At 39.7% G+C, this 27,088-nt stretch overlaps 1 protein-coding gene across 1 annotated transcript in view; it reads right to left on the bottom strand.

The window, feature by feature from the left end:
• LOC124721276 (regulator of G-protein signaling 7) overlaps positions 1-25,997 on the bottom strand; it is a 268,298-nt gene extending 242,301 nt beyond the window's left edge. Inside the window, exons 1-2 of the mRNA XM_047246160.1 lie at positions 25,743-25,997; positions 19,488-19,739 (exon numbers count right to left, since the gene is read on the bottom strand). The gene's annotated coding sequence lies outside the window, so the exon portion shown is untranslated. The remainder of the gene's footprint in view (positions 1-19,487; positions 19,740-25,742) is intronic.
• Between the last annotated feature and the right edge of the window lie 1,091 nt (positions 25,998-27,088).

Below are 27,088 nucleotides of genomic sequence, written 5' to 3'. Positions count from 1 at the left end.
TAAATTTTTTAAAAAAACTGTTCTGAGCTTCTCAATTATTAAATAATCACATAAAAAAGCAACATTGACAGTGTCCTTGTTAGGTGTCAAGGTGCTTGGAGGACAAGTAACACCTCACGAGCAGTGCACCACCGATGGGGATAGAACAACATCAACAAACGTAAGTTCAGGGTCCAATGGTTTGGGGTGATCTGGCACCTCTGGGGTCATTGGAATAGCCTTCTCTCAAGATTTCTTTTTTCTCTCTTTCCTGACTTTTGGCAGTCATGAATCTTGTGAGGGCTTAGGCATTATGGGTGTCTGAGCGGGCAGACCTGGGACCCACAGTCCATGGTGGCTTCAGCCACTGGCTGGTGTCTGGTTGCTGGTCTGTAGATTTCTAGTGAAAGGTTCCCTGAAAGGAAGCCCTGTAACTGGTAGGCGCCGGAGCAGGATGCTGCTTCTCTAGCTAGGTGCAAGGAGTGGTCCCTAAAGACAATGCTGCAAAGATCATATTAGTTCCAAGTTTCAAAATATGAGGGGGATCAATGAAATTCAGTTCCTGGATTTGGTGTTCCTTGATTAAAGTAAGGGTCAATCCAAATGAAGTGGTCCAATAAAAATTAAGTTGGCTGCTTGACCATTTTCAAATATTTTAATTTTTTTATGTGATTATCCAATAATTGAGAAGCTCAAAACAGTTTTTAAAAAAACTTATACCTTTCAACTTTACTGAATGGTGGCCATTTTTGTTTGTAAGCGCGCAATGATGTTTCAGTTTAGACATTAGCAAAAATAGAAATATCTCTGCACTGGGTTAAGTTACAACATTGCAACTGACATTACTGTTTTTAGAAAAGTGTCCTCTACAACATTGTCTATTACACAAAATACCCTAAATTCAAAAATAACCAGTCAAAGTTACCTCCAAAGTTTGGTATCCAATTTTCAAAAATCCACATCTTAGGCCAAAAATAATAATAAAGAAGTGATTTATGAGAGTATTTTTTTCCTATAGTTAGATATCATACACTACTAGCCTCGTATAGAGCAAGAACACTTACAAATTTTTCCTTAATTTTTTATGAATTTTTGAAATTTGAAAATTTTCTTTTTTTGTAAAGTTAGGCGTTAGTTATCTCAGGTGGGACGGAATATAAAAATATGATTTTTGCACAGTTTGTACACCTATATGACAGCAACATACTGTAAAAATTTCAACATTGATATCTGACTGTGAACAAAGATGTGAATTTTTGAAAATGAGGAGAAAATTCACATTGTTCTACAACTGATCTTATGGCTGTTGCCTATTCATGTGTGATACTGGCAGGATATAATCAATTATTATTGAAGTAATGTGCTGAATTACATACAAAAAGTGGAAACATCACTGAAATTAACATTTATATTATTTTGACATACTTAAAATAAATAGTTTCAATTAACATCCTTCGACATGCGACTGTTCCAAAACCTGGTGGTGAATGTTAAGAACACTTATTTTTTCAGACAGCTTCTGTGATATAGAATAAGACCTCCCAGTTGCTGTGGTTAAGTTTCCTTAAAACACTTTTCATTGGTATCCAAACTTCGTCACTAGTAGATTTCTTGAATGATGTTCTTGGGCCAGCAGGGTGGTAAAAATGCAGAAAAACATCATTGTTTTCCAAACTTATTCTTTCAACTTCTGCAAGCCACCACTGTCCATCATACACACATGCCACTAATGTCATTCAACATTAAAGACAGAGATGTAATTTTACTGACACAATGATCCTAATAAATTTTGGTTTCTGATGTCACATAACATTGAACTAAGTTTTCTGCAATGCCCTGGAATTTGTGGAAATGTCTTGTTCCTTTTATTGCTATGCAGTTTTCAAATCTGGTTTGAAGTATTTTCATATGCAGAACCACTTCTTCCTTGATCAGAAAATAGGTAATACCTTTAATATTATTCTTGCAAAAGACATACATGCCCTGTACTGTGAGAATTTGCTCTGTGGTTGGTCTTTGTAGGCTGGCTTTACTTATTCATGTTTTGTTGTACCTCCTACTCCATCACATGCATTTTTACCATGGCAAGATGCATAAAAGTGCCATTCAGCTACCAGCCCAAAGTCTACTTCGTGGTTGCAGAGATTTGAAAAATTCTTTTTGTTCTTATACTGACTACCACTTCAATCTGAAAAGTATGTCACCTTCTCAACCTAGGGAAAATTTTCTTTTATGTAATTTATTGCATACTTTTGACACACACGCACAGCCTATGCATCCACAAATGTAAAATTTTCTGCAAAATCAGCTAGCACTATGCATTCAGTTTCATGAAGTTGTGCTTTTTTGTCCTTCAAAAACTTCATTTTAGATTTTAGAAACATAGTGGTGACTTTTGAGTTTTTGCAAGCCAAGTACTCTTCCTGAGATTTAACCACTGTTATCATTTCTGCCCTGTCAGTTGTGACCCACTGCTTGAAGGTAATACTGTCTGGCATTTCCTCACCATATTCGTGAAACAATTCAATAAGTTTCCTTACCAGGGCATGTATTACACAAACTCATCATGTAGTCATAACTGTTAGTGTCAGAGACCATTAAATCTAGTAACTCTTTGTAGTTACAGGGTGTTTCAAAAATGACCGGTATATTTCAAACGGCAATAAAAACTAAACGAGCAGCGACAGAAATACACCGTTTGTTGCAATATGCTTGGGACAACAGTACATTTTCAGGCAGACAAACTTTCGAAATTACAGTAGTTACAATTTTCAACAACAGATGGCGCTGCGGTCAGGGAAACTCTATAGTACGATATTTTCCACATATCCACCATGCGTAGCAATAATATGGCGTAGTCTCTGAATGAAATTACCCGAACCCTTTGACAACGTGTCTGGCGGAATGGCTTCACATGCAGATGAGATGTACTGCTTCAGTTGTTCAATTGTTTCTGGATTCTGGCGATACACCTGGTCTTTCAAGTGTCCCCACAGAAAGGAGTCACAGGGGTTCATGTCTGGCGAATAGGGAGGCCAATCCACGCTGCCTCCTGTATATTTCGGATAGCCCAAAGCAATCACACGATCATCGAAATATTCATTCAGGAAATTAAAGACGTCGGCCGTGCGATGTGGCCGGGCACCATCTTGCATAAACCACGAGGTGTTCGCAGTGTCGTCTAAGGCAGTTTGTACCGCCACAAATTCACGAAGAATGTCCAGATAGCGTGATGCAGTAATCGTTTCGGATCTGAAAAATGGGCCAATGATTCCTTTGGAAGAAATGGCGGCCCAGACCAGTACTTTTTGAGGATGCAGGGACGATGGGACTGCAACATGGGGCTTTTCGGTTCCCCATATGCGCCAGTTCTGTTTATTGACGAAGCCGTCCAGGTAAAAATAAGCTTCGTCAGTAAACCAAATGCTGCCCACATGCATATCGCCGTCATCAATCCTGTGCACTGTATCGTTAGCGAATGTCTCTCGTGCAGCAATGGTAGCGGCGCTGAGGGGTTGCCGCGTTTGAATTTTGTATGGATAGAGGTGTAAACTATGGCGCATGAGACGATACATGGACGTTGGCATCATTTGGACCGCAGCTGCAACACGGCGAACGGAAACCCAAGGCCACTGTTGGATCACCTGCTGCACTAGCTGCGCGTTGCCCTCTGTGGTTGCCGTACGCGGTCGCCCTACCTTTCCAGCACGTTCATCCGTCACGTTCCCAGTCCATTGAAATTTTTCTAACAGATCCTTTATTGTATCGCTTTTCGGTCCTTTGGTTACATTAAACCTCCATTGAAAACTTCGTCTTGTTGCAACAACACTGTGTTCTAAGCGTTGGAATTCCAACACCAGAAAAATCCTCTGTTCTAAGGAATAAACCATGTTGTCTACAGCACACTTGCATGTTGTGAACAGCACACGCTTACAGCAGAAAGACGACGTACAGAATGGCGCACCCACAGACTGCATTGTCTTCTATATCTTTCACATCACTTGCAGCGCCATCTGTTGTTGAAAATTGTAACTACTGTAATTTCGAAAGTTTGTCCGCCTGAAAATGTACTGTTGTCCCAAGCATAGTGCAACAAACGGTGTATTTCTATCGCTGCTCGTTTAGTTTTTATTGCCGTTTCAAATGTACCGGTCATTTTTGAAACACCTTGTAAGCTCACAGAGTTTTGCACCTGCAATCGTCAGTTTGACATTTTGATGATATAAACAAACACATACGGAGTGTGTCCCTGAGGATCCAGCCAAAATACACCACTTAGGGTGGAGGTCACAAAATTTTGCCCTTCCAGTTTTGCATTCAGGATGATAATTTTTGAAAGCTACGTAAAGTTCATTTAAATTTGACAGCACTAGTCGTTTCTGCTTTGTTACTTTACCTATCTTTGCAACCTGGGCACATTCTACTGTTTTCATCATCTTCAAAAAACTGATGGATCTTTTTCATTGTTTCTTCACTTATACCTACTCATTTCTTCTCTCCTAAAAATGGAAGAATGCATTGCTCTTTCACTAATTTTTGGGTTAGTTTAACCAAACAATGAGAAACGTTGAATTCATGAATTATTTTTTTCTCTTGACCATGAGTCAGGGAGTAAACTTAAAATTTTAACTTTTTCCTCTTTAGATGTCACTGAACATTTAACTTTTAATTTCTCTATAGAGCTCAAATATACAGTGTCAGGTGATAGGTTCTCTTCTTCTTTAGAAATAATGTTGGTATATGTGTTATTAAAGCATGATTCCAAGTCTTTTCTAATTTTGTCTGAAATTTGTTGTACCTTATTTTCTCAACAGCTGCTTTTCTTTTCCTGCTACTTAATTTTATTATTTTCAAAGCAGGAGATATGTCTAACTTAGAAAAAGCAAAATCCAATATGCTAACAGCTTCCTCATTAGGAATATAAATATCATTAACAAGGTTACACTATTCTGGTTCTGGATTCACAACAATTTGGGCACTCGGAATTTCCAGGAATCACATAACGTTTCACTTGGGAAGCTGTTTCATTCTCACATAACAAGGACAAATGTTCAAGTTTTACTTCCCTCAAACCTTTAGTAATAGTCTTTTAATGAACTTTAAGTGGATCACTTTCTTCCAAAAATGTGGTTGTACTTCAAAATATATTTCTTCTCATGAGATACTCACACACTGATGTTACAGAAGAAGTTACTCGAAATTTAAACAAAATTTGTCTAACTTCATCAAAGTCATTAACATTTTTCAAGTTTTCTGAAACTGAACTGTAGACTGTTTTATGACACACTTCACTTGCTATCTGTCCAACAGAGCACAGTCATCCATATTATTGTATTCCAGTTAATCTCACAAAATTAATTACAAATTACACATAGAACAAAGCACATAACACATTCTCCACTCTCGAAGTATGTACATCCACTCTAACAGAGGTTTCAGAACAGACTGACTACAACAATGCCCCACCCAGCAATAATGTACTTCTTTATTGACAATAAACCTAAATGTAAATGGGCATTTTTATTACCATAGAAAAAAATCGAAAGCTCCAATTGTTTAATGTAGCATTATTAAAAATAAATAAACTAAATGAATATTGGGTGATAATGTCAACTTATTATATGTCACAAATTTTATTACGTTGAAACAATAAACTATTTAAATAGGCAACAGCCATAAGATCAGTTGTAGAGTAATGTGAATTATTTCCTCATTTTCGAAAATTCATATCTTTGTTCACAGTCACATATCAATGTTGAAATTTTTAGAGTACATTGCTATCATATAGGTGTACAAACTGTGCAAAAATCATATTTTTATATTCAGTCCCACCTGAGATAACTAACCCCAAACTTTACAAAAAACGAAAATTTTTAAATTTCAAAAATTCATAAAAAATTAAGGAAACATTTGTAAGTGTTTTTACTCTATGAGGCTACTAGCACATGATATCTTACTAAAGGAAAAAAATTGACTCATAAATCACTCCTTTTTTGTTATTTTTGGGCCTACGAAGTGGATTTTTGAAAATTTGGATACCAAACTTGGGAGGTCATTTTGACTGGTTATTTTTGAATTTAGGGTATTTTGTGTAATAAATAATATTGTTGAGAACACTTTTCTAAAAACAATCATGTTAATTGCAATGTTGTAACTTAACCCAGTGCAGAGATATTCAAATCTTCGCTAATGTCTCCAGACTGAAAAATCGTCACGCGCCTACAAATAAAAATGGGCACCATCCAGTAAAGGTGCAAGATAAATTATTTTAAAAAACCTGTTTTGAACTTCTCAAATATAGGGCAATCACATAAAAAAATTAACATATTTAAAAACAGTCAAGCAACCATCACTGGATCACTTCATATGGATTGACCCGTAACACATTTTGGGACTTGGAGAGGATGGTCGTTCCCAGAATTGACAGACAGGTTGTAACACACATGGTGAATTTTCATGAAGTGGATTGCCAGTCTCCACAAATCGCGTCTTATGTACACTGGGAAGAAGTGCCAAAAGAGCTGGCATTTAAAGCACCATATCAAAAGTGGGCAACACAGCTTCAATTCATAACGGTAAACCATAATTCAACTTCCTAAAATAGCAAATCCCCCTCAAAAGTAAGGTCACACATGCCATTGTCAACCTTGTTATCTGGGAGGCCTCGACACGTGTTCGTGTAGTTCAACTGTCTGCAGTGTTAGGTCCCAGTGAAAAATTAATTTCTGTAGCATGTTGAGAGGTTCTTATGGACGTTAGAGTAACAGGTACATCAAGTTGTATACAGGAGAGTAACACCCAGGTCTGGGTAGGATTTGCAGTCTTAAGATGGAACCACTTCACAAATTGCTAATGGAAGAGATATCACCAAGTACATTTCAAATAACACCCAAAAATACATTGGTTTAGTAGAGCAAGACGGGTCATCTATCTATTTGGGTGGAAGCCAGGAAATTAGGGGAATAACTGTCTGCAAATTGTTGGATGTTGTTTTCCTCCCATGGTGTGGCCAAGCAGGGAAAGCTCCTAGGATCAGTAACACTCTGCACTGAATTGCCATTTGTCTAAAGGGACTGCTGGAGCCTCACAGCCACCACCTAATAACTTTGGTCATTTCATGATGTCAAATATCTGCCATAATACTGGTTAGTTTGAAGGGGGCTCTCCTCACAGGCACCACCCAGCCACAGCAAAGACCACCTGGCATGGTGGCCAGTGTCTGGAGTCCCGGTGCCTCCAAACAGACAAGCATTTACTCCTAGACACGTGCAAGGAGATGCTAGCTGAGACATCAATACTGTGTTCCCTGTGTGGTAAGGGGGTACCACCATAAGGGTACCTGATGAGTACAAACATGGACTGGCTACCCCTGGTACTTTAACCCACACATTCTGTAAAATCTTAATGAAAAGGTGGAGGTCAAACCCAGATATGAGGGACCGACCAAAGGTTAATTGAAACATGTGGTGTAAAACAAAGAGGAACAGTAGGAAAATCCATAACTGACGTCCTACAAGAAAGCTAGGTTCCAGCAGGAGGAAAGTGGTCTGCTAGTGGTCTTAATGGTCTCTAGTGTACAGACAATGTCGGGAAAAATCTCAGACGTTAAGCACTTAGAGCTCATAAGCTGTATAGATTAACTACAGTTCACAAAAAAAGCATTTCATTGTGACATAGTGTCAGTGTTTCCATTCTCTCCCCCTCTCCCCCCCCCCCCCCCCCCCCCGCCCGCCCCTTACAGGCCCGCCAAATACCAGCATGGATGCAGTCTCTCTGTAAACATAAGTTCCGGTGACAGTTAGTACAGCATTTTCCTCCTGAAACAATGAAGTTGTTCCGGCATGTTATGATGATCACCTATTTCTTGTATGGCAGTAAATTTTATGAAATGACAGACAGAATGGCTATGAGTTCTCCATTGTCCCCAACACTGGCCAACTTTTTTTCGGAACATTTCAATCAACATGCATTAAATCTGGCTCCATTTCACCCGTGTTCATTTTATCATGTCACTGACATTTTTATAGTCTGGCTACATGGTGGCTAAACTCTTTAGCAGTTCCTTTAACATGTTAGCAGCATGCACCCATAAACTATCAAGACAGAGAGAAGTGAAGTTGTAATTTTTAAATGTTCTGGGCAGGCAACGAATGTCAGATGAGCGTCTTAGCCCTTCAGTGTACCACAAGCCGACGTATACCAATTTATACCTCAGCAAGCACAGTTTCGACCACACAGTCCAGAAGATAGCTGCTTTAAATACACTGACATAAAGGGCTATAATTGTTTCTGGGGAGGACTACTTGGATTCCGAAATTAAACATCTGAAACATGTATTCCAAAAGAATAAGTACGGTTCACACAATTATTGTGAAAGCAACTGCACTGGTCCATCCATATCTACCATCTCCGACCACTGTGCAGAGTATCAAAGGCACACCAAAAATCATAAACTTCAGAAATTGGAAAGTGTAGGACACAGCCTCACAAATAAGCACAAAAAATGTTTGATGAAACAGGTTTCTACAACCTGGGATTCCGTTATTAAAAAGGTGGTATAAATAAGAACGTGAAAGAACAGCTTGAACAGGGACAGTGGATATAATCTTAGTAGCACATGAAAGCAAGTTCTCAATGCCAAGAAAAAAAATTCACCACATCCATTATGTTCCTAAGAGAGTGGTGGCACCGACAGTGCAGCTGCTGACACCATCTAATATATGGTGTGTGAATATTTCATAAAGCAAGCCCTTTTGTGTCCAAACTGCAGCCTGCCTTTTCTTTACCTGTAACTGAGCCTATGTAACACACCCATTTCTTATTCCTACATATTGCTACCCCAAAGAATTTATGTAAAATTACTTACTGAAATTAGGTCTCATTAAATTTCAGCTTAGACTCGAATCATATACTTGTCAAGTTTCCATTCTTTGCATCAAGTTGGTATTTGATTTGAAAGCGATTGGCTCTTACTAAAAATTTTGTAAGATATGGGCAATTCCCAGTAGATTGATTACAATTATACCCGAGTTGCCAAGTGCACTAAAATGTTTCATTTGCATGTGCTCATAAGATATTTTCTCCGCTCTGGACAGTCTGCTTGCATATAGAAACAGTCTACTGTCACTATGCACAGTTTGCTGTCATGAAAGATACAATATTCAAAAGCCCTGACTTTATGGCATCATGTTGCTCTGTCAAACAATTTACATCCATACTCCGTAAGTCACCCTACAGTAGGTGACAGTATGTGGTTCGTGTGCCACTGTCACTTCCCTCCTTTTATGTTCCAGTCACAAATGGTTCATGGGAAGAGTGACTGTTTGTAAGCAAATTTTCAATTCATGGTCTTTTTATTGAAATATACATAGGAGGAATCTATACATAGGAGGAATCAATATATTGTTACCTCTTCCAGGAATGCACACTCTTGAAATTTATGGCAGTAAACCAAACTGTGATGCACAACACCTATCTTATAGCGTCTACCACTGCAGTTAGTTGGGCACCTCTGTAACACTTTTTTGCTCATTAAAGGAAACACACAGCTCTTCTGTGGATCTTCTCAATTTCCTCTACCTGTTCTATCTGGTATGGATTCCAGACTGCAGAGCAATAGTCAGATATCGATTCAATCAAGGGTTTGCAAGCTACCTCCTTTATGAGTGGCCGAAACTTCCTGAGGATTCTATCAATGAGTCCCAGTCTGTCATCTGTCTTATCTGTAATTAGTTTTATGTGGTTGTTCCACTTTAAATCACTCTGTATACGTGCAGCCAGATAGTTAATGGATGTGACTACTTCCAGTGATTGTTCCGCAATAACGAGTCTTTCTCCCTGTATTTGTTTAATATGTTGTATCTGTTTATGTCAGGAGTCTACTGCCAATCCCTGCACCAAACACCTATCCTCTGATGGTCTTCCTACATTTCCTTACAGGTTTTTAGCAGTGCAGCTTCTCTGTATACAACATCACCATCCACAAAAATCCTTTGGTACTTCCATTGCTATCCACCGGGTCATTTGAATGTACACTCCTGGAAATGGAAAAAAGAACACATTGACACCGGTGTGTCAGACCCACCATACTTGCTCCGGACACTGCGAGAGGGCTGTACAAGCAATGATCACACGCACGGCACAGCGGACACACCAGGAACCGCGGTGTTGGCCGTCGAATGGCGCTAGCTGCGCAGCATTTGTGCACCGCCGCCGTCAGTGTCAGCCAGTTTGCCGTGGCATACGGAGCTCCATCGCAGTCTTTAACACTGGTAGCATGCTGCGAAAGCGTGGACGTGAACCGTATGTGCAGTTGACGGACTTTGAGCGAGGGCGTATAGTGGGCATGCGGGAGGCCGGGTGGACGTACCGCCGAATTGCTCAACACGTGGGGCGTGAGGTCTCCACAGTACATCAATGTTGTCGCCAGTGGTCGGCAGAAGGTGCACATGCCCGTCGACCTGGGACCGGACCGCAGCGACGCACGGATGCACGCCAAGACCGTAGGATCCTACGCAGTGCCATAGGGGACCGCACTGCCACTTCCCAGGGACACTGTTGCTCCTGGGGTATCGGCGAGGACCATTCGCAACCGTCTCCATGAAGCTGGGCTACGGTCCCGCACACCGTTAGGCCGTCTTCCGCTCACGCCCCAACATCGTACAGCCCACCTCCAGTGGTGTCGCGACAGGCGTGAATGGAGGGACGAATGGAGACGTGTCGTCTTCAGCGATGAGAGTCGCTTCTGCCTTGGTGCCAATGATGGTCGTATGCGTGTTTGGCGCCGTGCAGGTGAGCGCCACAATCAGGACTGCATACGACCGAGGCACACAGGGCCAACACCCGGCATCATGGTGTGGGGAGCGATCTCCTACACTGGCCGTACACCACTGGTGATCGTCGAGGGGACACTGAATAGTGCACGGTACATCCAAACCGTCATCGAACCCATCGTTCTACCATTCCTAGACCGGCAAGGGAACTTGCTGTTCCAACAGGACAATGCACGTCCGCATGTATCCCGTGCCACCCAACGTGCTCTAGAAGGTGTAAGTCAACTACCCTGGCCAGCAAGATCTCCGGATCTGTCCCCCATTGAGCATGTTTGGGACTGGATGAAGCGTCGTCTTACGCGGTCTGCACGTCCAGCACGAACGCTGGTCCAACTGAGGCGCCAGGTGGAAATGGCATGGCAAGCCGTTCCACAGGACTACATCCAGCATCTCTACGATCGTCTCCATGGGAGAATAGCAGCCTGCATTGCTGCGAAAGGTGGATATACACTGTACTAGTGCCGACATTGTGCATGCTCTGTTGCCTGCGTCTATGTGCCTGTGGTTCTGTCAGTGTGATCATGTGATGTATCTGACCCCAGGAATGTGTCAATAAAGTTTCCCCTTCCTGGGACAATGAATTCACGGTGTTCTTATTTCAATTTCCAGGAGTGTATTATGAAATGTAATGGCCCTACAACACATCCCTGAGATATGCCCAAAGTTATGTTTACACACAAAGATTTGTGTCCACTGTGAATGACGTGCTATGTTCTGTTTTTAGAAACTCTTCAACCGCACAACTGGTCTGATATACCATACACTTGTATTCTGTTCATCAGTGGCAGTGCACAGTTGTACCTGAGGCCTTCCGGGCGTCAAAAATGCACAAACCTGGGCACTACTGACTTTTGAGATTTATTGACTAACAGGGCCAGTTTGGTTTCACATACTCATCCATTTTCGGAATCCACGTTGATTTCTATAAACGAGATTTTTGGTCTCCAGAAATGTCATAATATGCGAGCGTAAAACACCTTCCAAAATTCTACACTGTTCTGGAGATTCATCTGCTGCCATTTGATAGCACCTGGTGGAAATTGCTTCATACTGCTTGTTTGGTCACATGCAAAGTAACCCACTTGTTCATGTAAGTAAATAGCAAAGGAGGTGGACTTTACCCTATCTGTGCACCATATACATATGATCACTGCTGTTCATGGCTCACAGCACGTGCGAAGAGAGAGAAAGTCTTGCAAAGTCAATGTTTACGAGGATTACTCCTCTAAGGCACATCAACAAGGAGAACCAACCCTTTCAATGCCAAATGTTTCCTCCTCCCACCTCAGCTTGGTGACTGCCACTACATTTGTTTTCATCATGGTAAAGCTAACACTGAGGGAACATTGACATTATGAGCAATAATGAAAAACTGCATTAAGTATGTGAACAGGAAAAAAATGGAAGCTGTGCACTTCAAAAGGGACAAACAAACTAGTCTCCCAATTATGGATTTACATAAAAATAGAAAAAACCTACTCCAGAATGAATACTTCACACTTCAGTAGAGAATGCGCTATATTTAAACTTTCCGGCTGATTAAAGCTGTGTTGAATCCGTTGGTAAGAGCATTTGCCAACAAAAAGCAAAGTTGTGGCTTCAAGTCCTAGTCCCACATACAGTTTTATCTGCCAGCAAGCCCCAACTAAACTACAATCAAAACTGGTTTCTTCTCGGTGGGCACCACAGCCTCAATAAATGCAAAGAAAGACACAATTTCCAACAAGCTGTTGTTTTTCTTTTAATTAAGTATTTTACCATTACTGACCATCTAGCTCATTTTTGAGTTCTACGCTTTTCAACGTACACTAGTCAACACGTTGTTCGACTGTAAACAGTTTTGTATTTGTAATTTCTAACTATTTTGAGTTTGTGTCCACTGACAACCATGCCATGCGTAAATTTGCATGGGGGAGGGAGGTAGGGAGGGCCAAGGCTGTCCTCAAATGCAGAGTAGTTTATAAGTTTATAATGCATTAAAGTCTGCCTCCACTCCCGAACACTTCACGCATGAGGCTTGACAGTTACCCAATGGTGAGCTTACTAGAACCCATAAAAATTATACTGGAGGAGTGGCACAAAATTGAAAACCTTAGAGAAGAATTAAAGTCATTAACATTTAATGATTACTGAAATTCAGTGCTTAATTAAAAATGATTTAAAATAATTTGAAGTATTTTGAAAACATAAGTACATTTTTTTTGTTGAAAAGCGAATGTGTATACAACATGACTTTTGTAAAGAATTTGAAACAAAAAAAAAGGAAATTTTGTAAAACACACAGTCTGAAGTGAGCATTATATATTTTAGTTTAGTAAGTCCACTTCTGGAAATCCATTATAATTTAGAAAATAGACGAGATGTATAATTATTACAAATTTGTTTGCAAAAATTCTTTATAGTCGCGTCTCTAGACATCTGACATGAGCAGATAGCTTCATACACACTGTAAGTCATGGTTCTAGCATGACAGATGTACGCTTATGATCGAGCAAGCCTGTTTTTTCCAAGTAGTATGTGCTGTGACCAAAATTTGTCAGCATCATACAGACTATGAAATCCTGAGCCATCAAAACAACATACTTTGGAAATGAAATTATTATTTATTAATAATTGCTGATTTAATATACTTAATTATTAATGTCAATGCAAATTAATATAATAAATGAATATTGTTATGTCTGTTAACTGAGTAAATGATAGCGTGGGCATAGCATCTGTACGGAGACTGAATCATATGCTCAGGGAAAATTTGTAAAGTTTATGTTGCCGATTTATATACTGAGAAACATGAACCCTTTTACAATAACTCAGTTATTTAAAAAGGGCATTAGCTTGATATTTGTGGATTTTCTAAATTTCAATTAACAAATTATTCATAAACGTTATTAAGTTGTGATTGGTGCAATGCAAGAGACACGAGATAGTGAAGACTTATACTGACAGACCATTGACTGTAATGTTTCTCAGCCAATGAGAAGAGAGTATGTTCGTGCATATTACATGGGCTAAAGAACTACTTTGAGCAGTCTCTATTCAGTTCATACCTCAACCCTCATCATGTTTGGAGGCATGTATTAGGAACTCTGAATCAATATGATAATTTTGCATAATTTTGAGTTTAACTTCAGCATGGAGTGCCGCAAAGTGAACACGAATGAGTAAGAAAGATGAACGCAGAATTCCGGATTTTATATGTGAACTGTGACTTGAAAATTAACTAAAATTCGTGTGGCTTATTGTGTAAGTCGGGACCAAGAACGTAACATTCAAAGGGACTGAGTTGGGGAATATACGAGCAAGCATTCTGTCATAGATTATCCTTTTTATAATTTTCCTGGTAACAAGTTCAGTTAGGTACCATAAGCTGGTTATTACAAGTGACTCTGTGTGTGTGTGTGTGTGTGTGTGTGTGTGTGTGTGTGTGTGTGTCGAAACTGTAACTTAAGATTAGCACTGGATTTGCAGTGTTTTGTATCAAGCAAGTAACAACAAATTGAAGTTTTCACTCACAAATTACTGCCTATCCATCCTTTAATAGCTCAGTTAACCTGAAACTAAAATATTTAGTGCAACCAGTAGACACATGTAGTCCTGCTGGTTCTACTATAACTTCTCCAGTAGAGAAACATTATCCATTTTCTAACAGGACTGGCATGTGCATTGGACAGCAGAAGATATCACTGCAAGGTGAGTGGCCATTTTCTGTACACAGACAACTAAACCACGCTGTCACACTAGGATTGTGAATGCGAATACAAGGTGAGTAACTGCTTCACTAGCCAAATAGTCTGCCAGTCAGTTACCTGGGATACCCACATGACTTGGGACCCAGAGGAAGACGGCCAAGCAGACAGTATGATTAAGTATCTGGGGAAGGTCATGAATCGCAGGTATTACAGTATGACAAGAATAACATCAGTAAACAGCTCAGAAACTGCTCATTGAGCCACCACATATTGTAATGTTGTGCCTGTTTAATAAAATGAGGGCTCAGTTAATGGCCAACATTTCTCTCATAGAAACACTACATGTTCCTGACAAAGAAGGGTATTCCTGACTGGCGAGAGATGTAAAAGCATAACCCATCCTATCCATAGTTTTAGAGCTGTCAGTATAAAATGCAGTAGCACCCTGACACTACTGAAGAACTGAAAGGAACAAATGCCAAAAGATAGTGAGGTGACAAGCTTTAGGTCTCTGATCCTAATTAGTGGAGAGCGTACCAACCGAGTGGAAGTTCTGGCACAAGGCTACACAGCGCATTCCAACTGGTAATCCCACACGAGGTGGAGTACTGAGATCCATGTCCCTCTTATCCGAACAAATAGGATATGTCGGATGATCAGGAAATTGTCAATTGGCAGTTTCATAGGTGAGCATGAGTTGATACTGCCACAACTAAAGGCAAGCAAGATCCTCACTTCGGCAGGGACTGTGTAGGGGACTAGTCCGGAAGGTGCCAGTGACCAGCCAAACTCCACAATGATGGGCTAGGTCTAATAATTTCAAAGCTGAAGGCACCACCAAGCCATAACCATGCCAACCACAGTATAATCCAGACCGGACCAGAGCCCAGCAGATATTAGGGAGAGTAGTGCAATCTGTATCCCAAGAGGTGTGGGCAAGGAAGCACAGAACATTACGCTTTCACATGCAGTTAATCTTCAATTGATGAATATGAGGTAGCCAAGTCAAGTTCTTGTCAAAGAGAAGTCCCACAAATTGGGACTTTGAGAGAACGTCTGAGCACTATGTACTCAAGTAGTGATGGGTCATTACAGACCATGGTATGATGACAGAAATGCACAACCTGTGTCTTGGCACGAGAGAAATGGAAACAATGGGAAAGGGCCCAAGCAGAAGTCTGTTGGATGGCACCTTGGAGCTGGCATTCAGTCAAAGCTACACAGTGATATTTGTACCAAATAAAAAAGTCATCAACAAATACTGCAGGGATGACCAATGGCCTGACAGAGGTCAGTAGCCGAGAGACGGTAATGAGGAATACAGTTACATTCGGCATGGAGCCCAGCATGACGTCACTCTCTTAGACCTATTGAAAGCTGATTGAAGTACCAATTCCAAGCCAGAAGAGGGGGGGGGGGGGGGGGGGGGGAACAGACAAAAATTTGTAGGTAGTGGTGTCAAACGCCTTGAAGTAGGAAAATAAAAGTCAGCAATGAGGTGTCAGTGTTCAGAAAAAAGCTGTTAAACTGCTGTTCACAACCTAACCAGATCACTGACTGTGGATTGTCCCTTCCTGAAACCACAGTGACACGGGGACAAAAGTCCCCGAGAATTGACAACCCAGCATGACTCGCAGGCAACCATCCTTACAAGCAGCTTGCACAGCGCATTGGTGAGGCTAATGGGCTGGCAACTGTCAATGGATTTTTGGGGTTTTGCCCAGCCAAACTGTTGGAACTGTGCTACTATCTCGCCATCGCGAAGGGAAATCAACATTGAGGCAGGTATAGTATAAGACCCTGAGGACATGATGCCCTTGAGTAACAATCAAATACTGTAACACCCAACAATGAATGGAATAATGAGATGAGGCAAGAGCCTGAAGCAACTCCCTGTCAGTGAATATATTTTGTCATGCTGTGGGTGAAGTATGGGGGCAAGTCTTCCATTTGTCACTTACGCATCTTGAAGGCAGCCGCATAAGAGGAGGAAGTTGATGCAAAGTGGGTCACAAGGAACGCAGCAAGAGCTGACAGAGCAGAACAGAACAGAGACCATCCCAAAGGAAGAGACCCATTACAGTTCGGGATCTTTGCTGGCCAGAAGACTAGGGAGCTTGGCCACACACCTGTGACGAAGATGCATAAGTTCCCAGGAAGGAGAGACAGCCTTCCTAGCATTTCTTCTTACTGCATTTAATTAGATATGAAACCTTAGCACCAAGTCACTTGAAAGTGATAAGATTGGTCTGCAAAAAAGTCACTTAAAACTTTGCAAGGTTCTTCACAATCCTGAACAGCTACTGCTGTATCGATGGTACCCCATTGCACAGGCAGGGGATGGAGAGAACCTGTAGAAATGGGAATAGCAGTTCCAGCAGTATTGGTGTTTGTATCGGAGACATCTTGACAACATTGTCTATGAAACCTGACAGGGGTCAATAGCTGAAAAGGTGCTATGGGTAGCACTGACGTGGACAGGAGTACCATCACTGAGGAGAGACAGGTCATGGTTGGTAAGAAGCTGGTCAATTAGAAGGCTCCACCAGACAAAGAGGCACTCCCCCACAGGGAGTGGTGGGCACTGAAGTCCCCAAGTACGAGAAAAATGAAAGAAAGTTGTTGGATTAATGTGGTCAACTCAATGTATGTAAGTGGCCAGTCTGGAGGTAAATGAACAATGCAAATAGTGATCACTGAATTCATCTGAATCCGCATTGACCGCATCGCTATTGCTTCCAATGTGGTTAGGAGGAGACTCTACTTACTGACAACATCTGTGTGAACCAATGTACAGTGTTTCCAACCCCACCCCTTGCCTCCCTGATGGGGCAGCACACATCCTACAGAATGCATGATAACCATGGAGTGGTGGGCAATCAGTGAAGCGTGTTTCTTATAAAGCAATGCTATTTTCAGAAGGGGAGGAAATAAGATGGTGTAGTTCTGGCAGGTGACAGTAATATCCATTATGATTACACAGAATTACCACATCATGGGTGTCCAGGTTATGCTTGAGAGGGCCATGAGGACTGGTCATGCACCAGGACCACTGTTTGTTACAAAAGGGTATGGAGCCAGGCAGTAGGAGAACTGGTTTGGAAATGATTGGGGTAATAGGGTTGATAGTTGTGACTTTCGCATAAATGATCATCATGTCAACAAGATGGAGGCATTCATTTTTTTCTTGCCTCAGTGTATGACAGATGGTCAACAGATTTATATTCCTGTATTTATAAGACTGGGCAAGCAGGTGAACATTGAGGATGGTGTTCCATGCAATTGACACACAAAGATGGTTGTTTCATGGAGTGGTTGTCCACAGTTAACGCATTTTGGAATACACCACGCAGCGGCATGACCAAAGTGTATGCTCTAGACGCATCTCATGGGTGCTGGGACGTAGGGTTTCACGTCACACCTGTATACCATGACAAATTTTTCCTGGAGTAGATTCTCTTCAAAGTCTAAGATAACAGCACACTTGTTTTATTATTATTATTATTATTATTATTAAGATTACTTTTGGGACCTTTTTGGGTGCATCTGACAAAATGTATGCCTCACTGCTCTCGATTAGCATATAGCTCCTCGCCTGAAGCATAATGTCTCTGTGCCCCTTGGACGAAATTCAGAGTTTTGTGTGGGGTAATGGTAACTGTTATGTCACACAGATGAACACATGTCTGAAGACATTGTATGGAATAATAGGTTTTAATCACTCACAATCCTCTGTGCATTCTTCCCAAAGAGTCAAATTTTCCACATGATCTTTAACACTGCATTCAGTATGTGGCATATAAGATGTTCTTCCACAGTTTGTCGACACAACAGAAAAACAAAAATGGGTCAAACCCAAAAGGTGACCAAAACTTACTTCAGCCAATAGGTGATGTAAAGTATACGAACGAAAACAAGCCAGGAAAGTTTTCATTCTTGTTATTGTGATATGAAGTAGAACACTTATATTGTCAAGTAACAGGAAATGGCTTTGCGTCTGTCAATGTCACAAGCATATTGTTACAGTATGTGGCCAGGATTAGAGTAATAAAGTAATAGGAAATCAGTCTGTCACTATAAATAATGCACAGACTTAGCTGCAATGAAACGTTATGTTTGGCTTCCCAACAGTACTTCTGCTGGATGACATTCCACTTCCTTATGAAGATGGCATCATTGGTGAAGTGGAGAAGGTTGAGGCATTTCTGAAAAGAATATTCACAACCTCCACCTGAAGCTGAATTCACCTAGATTTAAAATATTTTTAGTGCTATCTTCAGCACTTGTAATACACTTGAGCTGGTTTATTGTGCATATTTTCTTTCCACGATGTCTTGTGGGATTATGAATTTGAGTAATACAGTTCAGGGAGAGAGAATTATTAGTCCAAAGATGATGCCATCCAGGCATACAACTGGTTCACAGCAAACAGTTTAAACTTTAATCCTGCAAAGACATATATTACATATGATTGCTAACAAATAAAAATGACAAGTCACATAACTAGACATCAATCTGCATACACTGGATGACACTCCATGAGCAAAGTTCCCATTCATCCAAATAGATAATAAACAGAGGCATCATCAGCATGTGTATAAGTGAACCGCAAAGGTCAGTTCTGTCTATGCTGTACATAAAAGCCTGTCACTGTGTTGACCTTTAAATGGGATTAGTAGCATACTACGTATACATTCACTCGGTAATGTCCTATAGCATAATAATCTGGGCCAAAGCAGATAAGGTCAAAAATAAATTTATCCCACAGAAGTGTGCAGTACAAATGAAAAATGAGGGTCTAATATCCTGCTAACAAAGAGTTTGTATTGGGGATGGGCAATGAAAATAACCATGTGTTTTTCAATAGTTTTTGAACACTTTGAGAAAGTTTGCTTTCTCAAAACCCCAAAAAATTACACTGTATGTAACAACTGATATATAATAAGCATGTGAAACTTTCTTTTTAACAGCTACGTCAGTTACATACTTTTTTTGAACTCTCTTCGCATAAAGAAAGCTATTTAATTGCTTCACTACGCAGTCCATGTGATCAGTCCTTGAGAAGTTTTTGTGTGTCCCCTTCAGCCCTGATCCACACAAATGTGTAGGTCAGATTGTAAAATTATTTTCTTGGGTTTGTTTTCATTTCTCTGACTCGTATTGACTTGGATCAGTTGTGCGTGTCTATTCGTCTGGGTATTACTGCAGTTCGGATTCCAATTGTTGGCAGCATACTGCTCTACAAAGAAAATTAAGTAGGTCAGAAAGAGTTGTTGCAACAGCTACGCCAGATATTTTATAATTTTTTCATATATTGTTTCAATGAACAATGATGATAATGATTTCCTATCAAAAGAGGTGTTATAACTGCAACATTTTTGTATACAAATAAATAGTGAACAGTGATGTACAAAATTATACTGTGTTAAAACGTCAAAAAGGCGTAGTTCTGCAAATCAGCATAAAATTAAGACCACAATTATCAATGCCTAATGAAGAAAGAAGCCAAAAACGTGCTAGCTGATGGCATTCTCTGATGTAGATGAAAAACCAAGCAGAAATTACCATCACTGATCATACTTCATTCAATAAAGCTAAATGTGTCGGGGGGGGGGGGAACCTCATTTTCTTGTAGTTTTAACAATGGAACAGAACTTCTCTCAGAAACTGTAAAGCAACTACAGACAATACGGCCATACAAATGAAGAATTTATTTACAACAAAATTCATAAGGAAGTAGCAGTTAGAATGCCCAACTCCTTACGCAGGTGTCTACACGATGATCAGGGGTGAGCACCACTTATTATTCTTACAGCATGTTTTTGAGCATCTTTTGTGCACAGTACCTCGCCCTTTCCTAAATCCATACAGACAGTTCAGAATGTTTTTTTGTTACACTTTCCTAACTGATTACACACTGTTCACCCAATTCAGTCTGTTCAGAAAGCAGATGATAGACTCATTATATGGCAGAACTGATGTATCTTACGACATCCTGCTTTTATTACCTTTGTTGGAATTTCATCCCAGTTCACAATTTTAACATTTTTAAGAACTGTATAAGTCCAGGCACTTCACAGCAGGATGAAAGAGTAAATCTAAATTCTCCAGATCTGTGTTGCATTGTACTGTGATTTATGTGAGGGAAAGTCATTCGTTTTGTCTCAAGTTATAAAACACCTGTTAAATTCTTCATAGATCTGGCGAGCCTTTGTATGTTCATCAGTTTCTAATTTAGGGAAAAATGTATAGGTTTCTCAGTACCTACAACAATCTTGACAATCTGACATAGCTCTTTTGATTTGTTTATTGCATTTAAGATGAAGTTACTGTTTGATTTGTCTGTTTAACAACACTGTCAAAAATTCTTTTGTATTTGTTTACATGAGAAACTTCACATTACAGTAGTTCTTTGCTTCCATGTGCAGTTTCCTCTTTCTAATGCTAAGGATCTTTATGCTGTCAGTTACCCATGAGTTTGTTTTATTGTGCATGTCAGTACCGTCATGAAGGAGAAACTTTCACTGAAAATCCTCAAGAATTCTAGTACAAAAGCATGGCAGTGTTTACTAAACAGTGGTTACTGAATTACCAAAGTTTTTCATTCAAATTTGAGGCAAACATAACTTATTCACATTTCATTGACTAAAGTTACAAACACTTTTTCACTGTATAGGTTTTATCTCAATCTGGCAATGAGATAAAAAGGGTGGAATGTCAGATATTTCGAAGTCAAAAATGAAGTTTCCTGGAGCACTACAATTGATATTGCTTACAATATTATCTATATATGTTGCAGCAGATACTGTTACTCTACTGTATTCACTAAAATTTAGTATTAAGTCTTCAGAGAAATGGCAAACCTGTCATCAATTCATATCTACGTTGAAGTCAGCACAAATAATGACTTTTCTTACATAACTTGTCTGCCTGCAACCTACTCAGCAAAGTATTAAATCTATCTAGAAATGCACACGTGACTGAATAGCCAGTGATATGTCATATGCTAATAATAAATGCCACATTCCTAACGTTCTATGCAGTAACTTTCAAATAATTGTGCCTTATTCAAGTACCTAAAAGTCTGCCTAAATTCAAAGATTAGTGACTGTACTACTAGAAATCATGAACTTCCAAACCCATTCTTTTCTACAGAGACTTGGTGCTAAATTGCAGCTGGTAAGTGTATTAATCAAGCTGATATTGTCACTTTTAAGCCAGTGTTCATTTAAGCATTTAACTTCTATAGACTCCATGTTCTCCAGAAATACTTCCATTTCATTTAGCTGGTTCAACATTCCTACTGACAGGCCGCCTATGTTTAGGTGCATAATGACATTACTTTTAGGAACTAAACTTATCTCAGAATAATTAAACTGGTAATCATCACTGGTGCCTGTATGGGTATGTATTTCTGCATTGCATTCCTCCAGTATTTTCTCACTTGATTAGTATTCTAGTAGAGGAGCACCCAGCACAACAAAAGATTTATTTATGCTTTTGATGGCCAGATGAAAAGTTGAACTGTTGTCCTCCTGAATGGGCGTTCAGTGTCTTACCAGCACACTATATCATTCAATTAGTAGGTCCAGGAAGAATATCGTGGTAAGTTGAAAACCAAACACATTGCCTCTTCAGTTACCTAAGGGTTCTTATACTTACATTTACTCCTTAACAGTATTTGTGGTTTTGAGTGAATTTATGAAGAACTGAAATTCTCAATAATAACAATTCCATGTTCACTAGATGCAATCCAGCCTATGGTTCAGATGTAAGTATACTTTCTGGTGTAAAAACCATAAACAGGTTGCCAGTAGACATAAGACAGCAAACTGGAAATCCCCAAATATTAAAAAATTAACTAAAAGAATGCTTTATTAGCCACTCCTATAAATTATCAGGATATTTGGGGTGTGGGATGTGGCTTACAGTTAACACTCACATTCACACTGAACACGGTTTTAAATTTCCAATATATAGATGCCAAACAGTGTTGCGTGTGAAGCTGCACAATTGCTCCATTTGAAGTATTAGATAAAAACAGCCGAGTGGTGTAGTAAGAGGACTATAAATATTTTTTATCTTGAAAGTAGGCACTTACTAATTATAAAGGAGTCTAGAAGTAAAAGTTATATTTACATACTACCAAGAGCTGCTGATAAAATAAACATCTACCCATCACCAATTTTGATCACAACAAGCCTCATCATGTAACCTGTACAGCAAATTGTAATCTAGGTGTAATATTTATAATTATCAATGTGATTAGTATTAGTCTTGACTGGTTATGATGTTAACAAAATTAGCCTACATTGCTTCTGCCAATTAATGCATCATTTATCTGCAGCCATACACCAATCGACGAACGTACTCCTTCATTTACCTCATTTAAGTCAATACAGAACTAACTGTGGTATCATAACACTGACATTACAGAACACATACCGACACATGCAATTTCTCATTAACAATAGGCATTTGTTGGAGAAGCAAAGCTGGATTCATTTAGTGAACCTAAATCATATGATATCAACATAGATGAAAGCACAGGTTGCTCTACTCCCAATAACAAGACATTTTTGCAAGACCCACTTACAGCAGAGTCTCTCAGAATTTATGTAAGTCTGTGATAAATGCACATATTCAATATTTAAAAGTTTTTTCTCTTGGCAAACTACTACTACTGTCCGTAGAAATACCTATGGCCCTTTATGTGGTAACTACTACTATAACTTACTATAATGATCAGAACATTTGGGTCGACAGAAGCGTCCGATCCAACGCGTCGGCTTTGACCCGTGACTAAGGGTGTTGTGTGTGACGTCATGACGGCGCGGAGTTTGGTTTGAGTGTGGCGGTCTCCAGTTCCGTTTTATCTTATTTTATTTACTTTTCTGATCTGTTCGTTCTATCTCGTGAGATTTTTTTTTTAATTTAAAAACACTTATTACTTATTTTTATTATCTGTTTCCTCGAATTTGTGTTTTAGTTTATTATATTTATCTTTCTGATCTGTTCGTTCTATCCCGTGAGGGGTTTTTTTTTTTTTTTTTTTTTTTAAAAAATAAGACAAAAAACACTAATCAGCTACTGAAGCATCTTTATCTTCTATGGGTTGCAGGGGTTACGACCCCTGGGGAGGTGGGTGGGTATTCATGCATGGCTATCTTCACTTACACATTGTAGCTACGCAAGGCGTCTAAATTTGTTTATATTTAGTTTGCCCCCACCGAAAACACCCCATTTCCCGGACTTGTCCCGTTAGTGTCATTAGGCTTCTTGTGGAAAGTGTGTGTGTTTGTTTTTGTTTCCGCCATATTTGTGACGTCATGGGTCAAAGCAGACGGGTGGGATCGGACGCTTCCGTATTTCCGAACATTTTGTAACTTTAGTGATATTCTCCTCAATTATGTTGAAACACATACAATAGAATAAAAATAAAGTAGACAAAAGCAAAAAAAAACTTTTGGACTGGAGGAGGAGGGGGAGGGGGGGGGGGGGGAAGCACTAGATTCTTTTTTCAGATTAAACCTCTTATATAAAGCAAGCAGCCAAATAGTATCAGTGTTTGCACCACAAAGATTCTAAAGTGTCCTGCGAGAACAACGCCACTGGCCAGAAATGAAATCAGAAAAACCTAGATAGGTCTAATTAAATGACACCTCGAACAAGCAATTGAGAGGCAGATGGCATTACGTAAAACAATTTGCTGAAGAGTGCTAACTACGTGTTGTTATAAGATGACTACAATTATTTAATTTTATGGATGACACACAGTTTTACTTTATTACCAGCTAGAGGCCCTGGAGAGGTTGTGCTATAGAAGAAGTATTATGATGATGGTCAGCTGAAGAGACAAAGTAACAAACGAAGAGGTGATTAGAAGAGTAGAGGAAACTAGATCTCTGTGGAGGCATATCCAAACAAGAGAGAGAAGCTTGTACGTCACATTATGACACACCAACATCATTGGAACAATAGCAGAAGCAGCTACTGGGGGAAGGTATCGGTGGGGGCAAGCAAGGATATCATAGCTGCAACAGATCATGAATGATGTTGGATGTAACATATATGTGGAAATGAAGAGGAAGGCAGGCAGAAGAGAGGAATGGTGGTCTGCTGCAAACAAACCTCAGGGTTGAACACTAAAATAAGAAGAAAGACCAAAGATAACTGCCGCTATACAATTTATAATATCAATCAATGAATAAATAAAAACAGTTTGTAGTTCTCATAACTGAATATAATCAAGCAACAAGATTATAGCACAACTATCTACTCAGATATAAAGCCTAACGAAAATTTAACTACAATGCTGCTTAGGCCAACTTCTGTCAACGCCAGCTACGCTGTTTATAGCAAATCAAAATTTGGACGGGAAGAGTGTGTCAAGCAAACAATACAGGCTTAAACAAATTCAACTACTAGCCAAGATGATTCTGCAACTAGAACGCCACTAACTCAGTTTCTGGACGTATTTTCGGATGTGTTTCGCCATCTCAACCCCGAACAGCAACTGGCTGCGGTAAAATATACTCACAATTATCGAAAGTTTTCCCTAGATCCTAGTTGTAACAACAACAAATCTCGGATCAATGCAACGTATTAAAATACATAAATTTTTGACTAAAATCTGTAGGTCATCAAACGTCAAGACACCCTCAGGCATCACTACTGGATTTCGCTTTATCAACAATGTTATCGCTATCCAAACAGGTTACTTCGATTGCGTTTCCCTGGTAAATTGCCAGACAACAACTGATTTTAAGAAAGCACTTCCCAACTCTTATGACAGTGTTAGCAACAATGTTACCCACAAAATTACAAAGGCCCCTACAACGAACGCTACTATCAAGGATATATGCAATGATTAGAGAAAGAACAACATGTGGAAATAGGCTAACCTCTTTCGAAGCGGTAAAGTTGCTTCATTTTTATTCCATAACTTCCCACACTCATTATCTCACAGAAATTACTCAAAAGTGTAGTAAGATAGTTTTATCGCATTCTAGCATGGCAAAGCGGGAATGTAGGCATCAATTAGTTTCAAAACAAAAATGTTGTACCAACAGCCAGAACAGCTGCCTTCGCGTCTATGTTGCACTGATTTACTGCTCTTAATAATCTTGTACAAGGCGACCGAAGTATACGGATATTATGAGTATCATATCACGTAGTTCACTGACAGAAAGTACCAATTTTCCATACAGTTTATAAGGAAAACAACCCTCGCCCAACTTACCTCGAACGAAAGGAAATACCGAATCCCTCAAGGGACCGACGAAATGTTTAATTAAACTCCATGCACTAATGAACTTTGTTCTAAATTACTGTCAACACAAAACATCTCAAAATCATGTCACTTTTATTTTCACTGTAACGAAAATACAAAAACTTCAACACAATACACATCAAACTAACACTACCCCGCTTAACCTATGCGATCAATCCGCCACTACATATAGCGCCATCTTTCGGCGAATACATGAACTGAACCAAGTTAATTACACTAGATTGTGGTTTCCCCTGGTAAGAGATTTTAGTATCGATTACCTCAACGATGCTGTAAAGCAAGGCAGTATAAGAACAGCATTCACGGCATGGTAATGTAATATTTTTTGTAAGTTCAACTATAAGAAGGCAGCTATAATCCTCAGTGCAAATGTTTCGCAGCCCTGAGAGAAGAAATATGATGTAAAACTGATACGCAAATGTAAGCTTTTACATCCATTCAGCAAGTGACTACAGATTAATTCAAGCCCGATTATTGTCACTGCTTTCATAAGGGTTGGTAAGATATACGGAAATACCACAGCCAACCGTGGAGGAGGCTTTGGAATTACTGAGGGAGGGTTCTATTCCTTTCCTCAGCATAGGTGTCGAGAGTGTCTATGCTGTGATCTACAGCCATACTCCGCAAGCCATTATGGAGTGCATGGTAGTGCGTACTTTCTGTTATTCAATATATTGATGTTCCTTCCCGCTCCATTCACGTATAGAGCGCGGAAACCGTTACAGCTTAAATGCTTCTGTGCGCATTGTAATTAGTCTCTTGTCGTCAAGGTTCCAACAGGAGCAATACAATTGGGAACTGTAGTATATTCCTAGATTCCTCACTTAACACTGGTTCTTAAAATTTCATTACAAATTTGCACAGGATAACTGCAGTCGTTCTTCAAGCAATTCTGGTTTCTCAAGATTTTTATGATGTTCTCCACTGGATCAAATAAATTTGTGACCATTCATGTTGACCTACTTTGTACACTTTAAAGAGTCCCTGTCAGATGTATTTGTTATGGATCTCATACATTTGCGCAGTATTCTCCAATGGATCGCAGATGTAGTATGTAAGCAAATTCCTTTGTAGATTTGACTACAGTTTCCCAGTATTTTACCAATGAACCGAAGTTTGGCACCTGCTTTACCTACAGCTGAGCCTTTGTTTTAATTCCATTTAATATTACCACAAACCGTTACACCCACGTACTTTTCATGATTTGACTGAGCCCAACTGTAACTCGTAGTAGGCCTAATCATATTATGCTAAATTTTTGAGATTTGTGAAGAGCACAGTTCTACATTTTTGAA

The sequence above is a fragment of the Schistocerca piceifrons genome, chromosome X (genome assembly GCF_021461385.2).
Source record: "Schistocerca piceifrons isolate TAMUIC-IGC-003096 chromosome X, iqSchPice1.1, whole genome shotgun sequence".
Taxonomy (NCBI): Eukaryota; Metazoa; Arthropoda; class Insecta; order Orthoptera; family Acrididae; genus Schistocerca; species Schistocerca piceifrons.
This window is presented reverse-complemented; position numbering and strand designations above follow the sequence as displayed.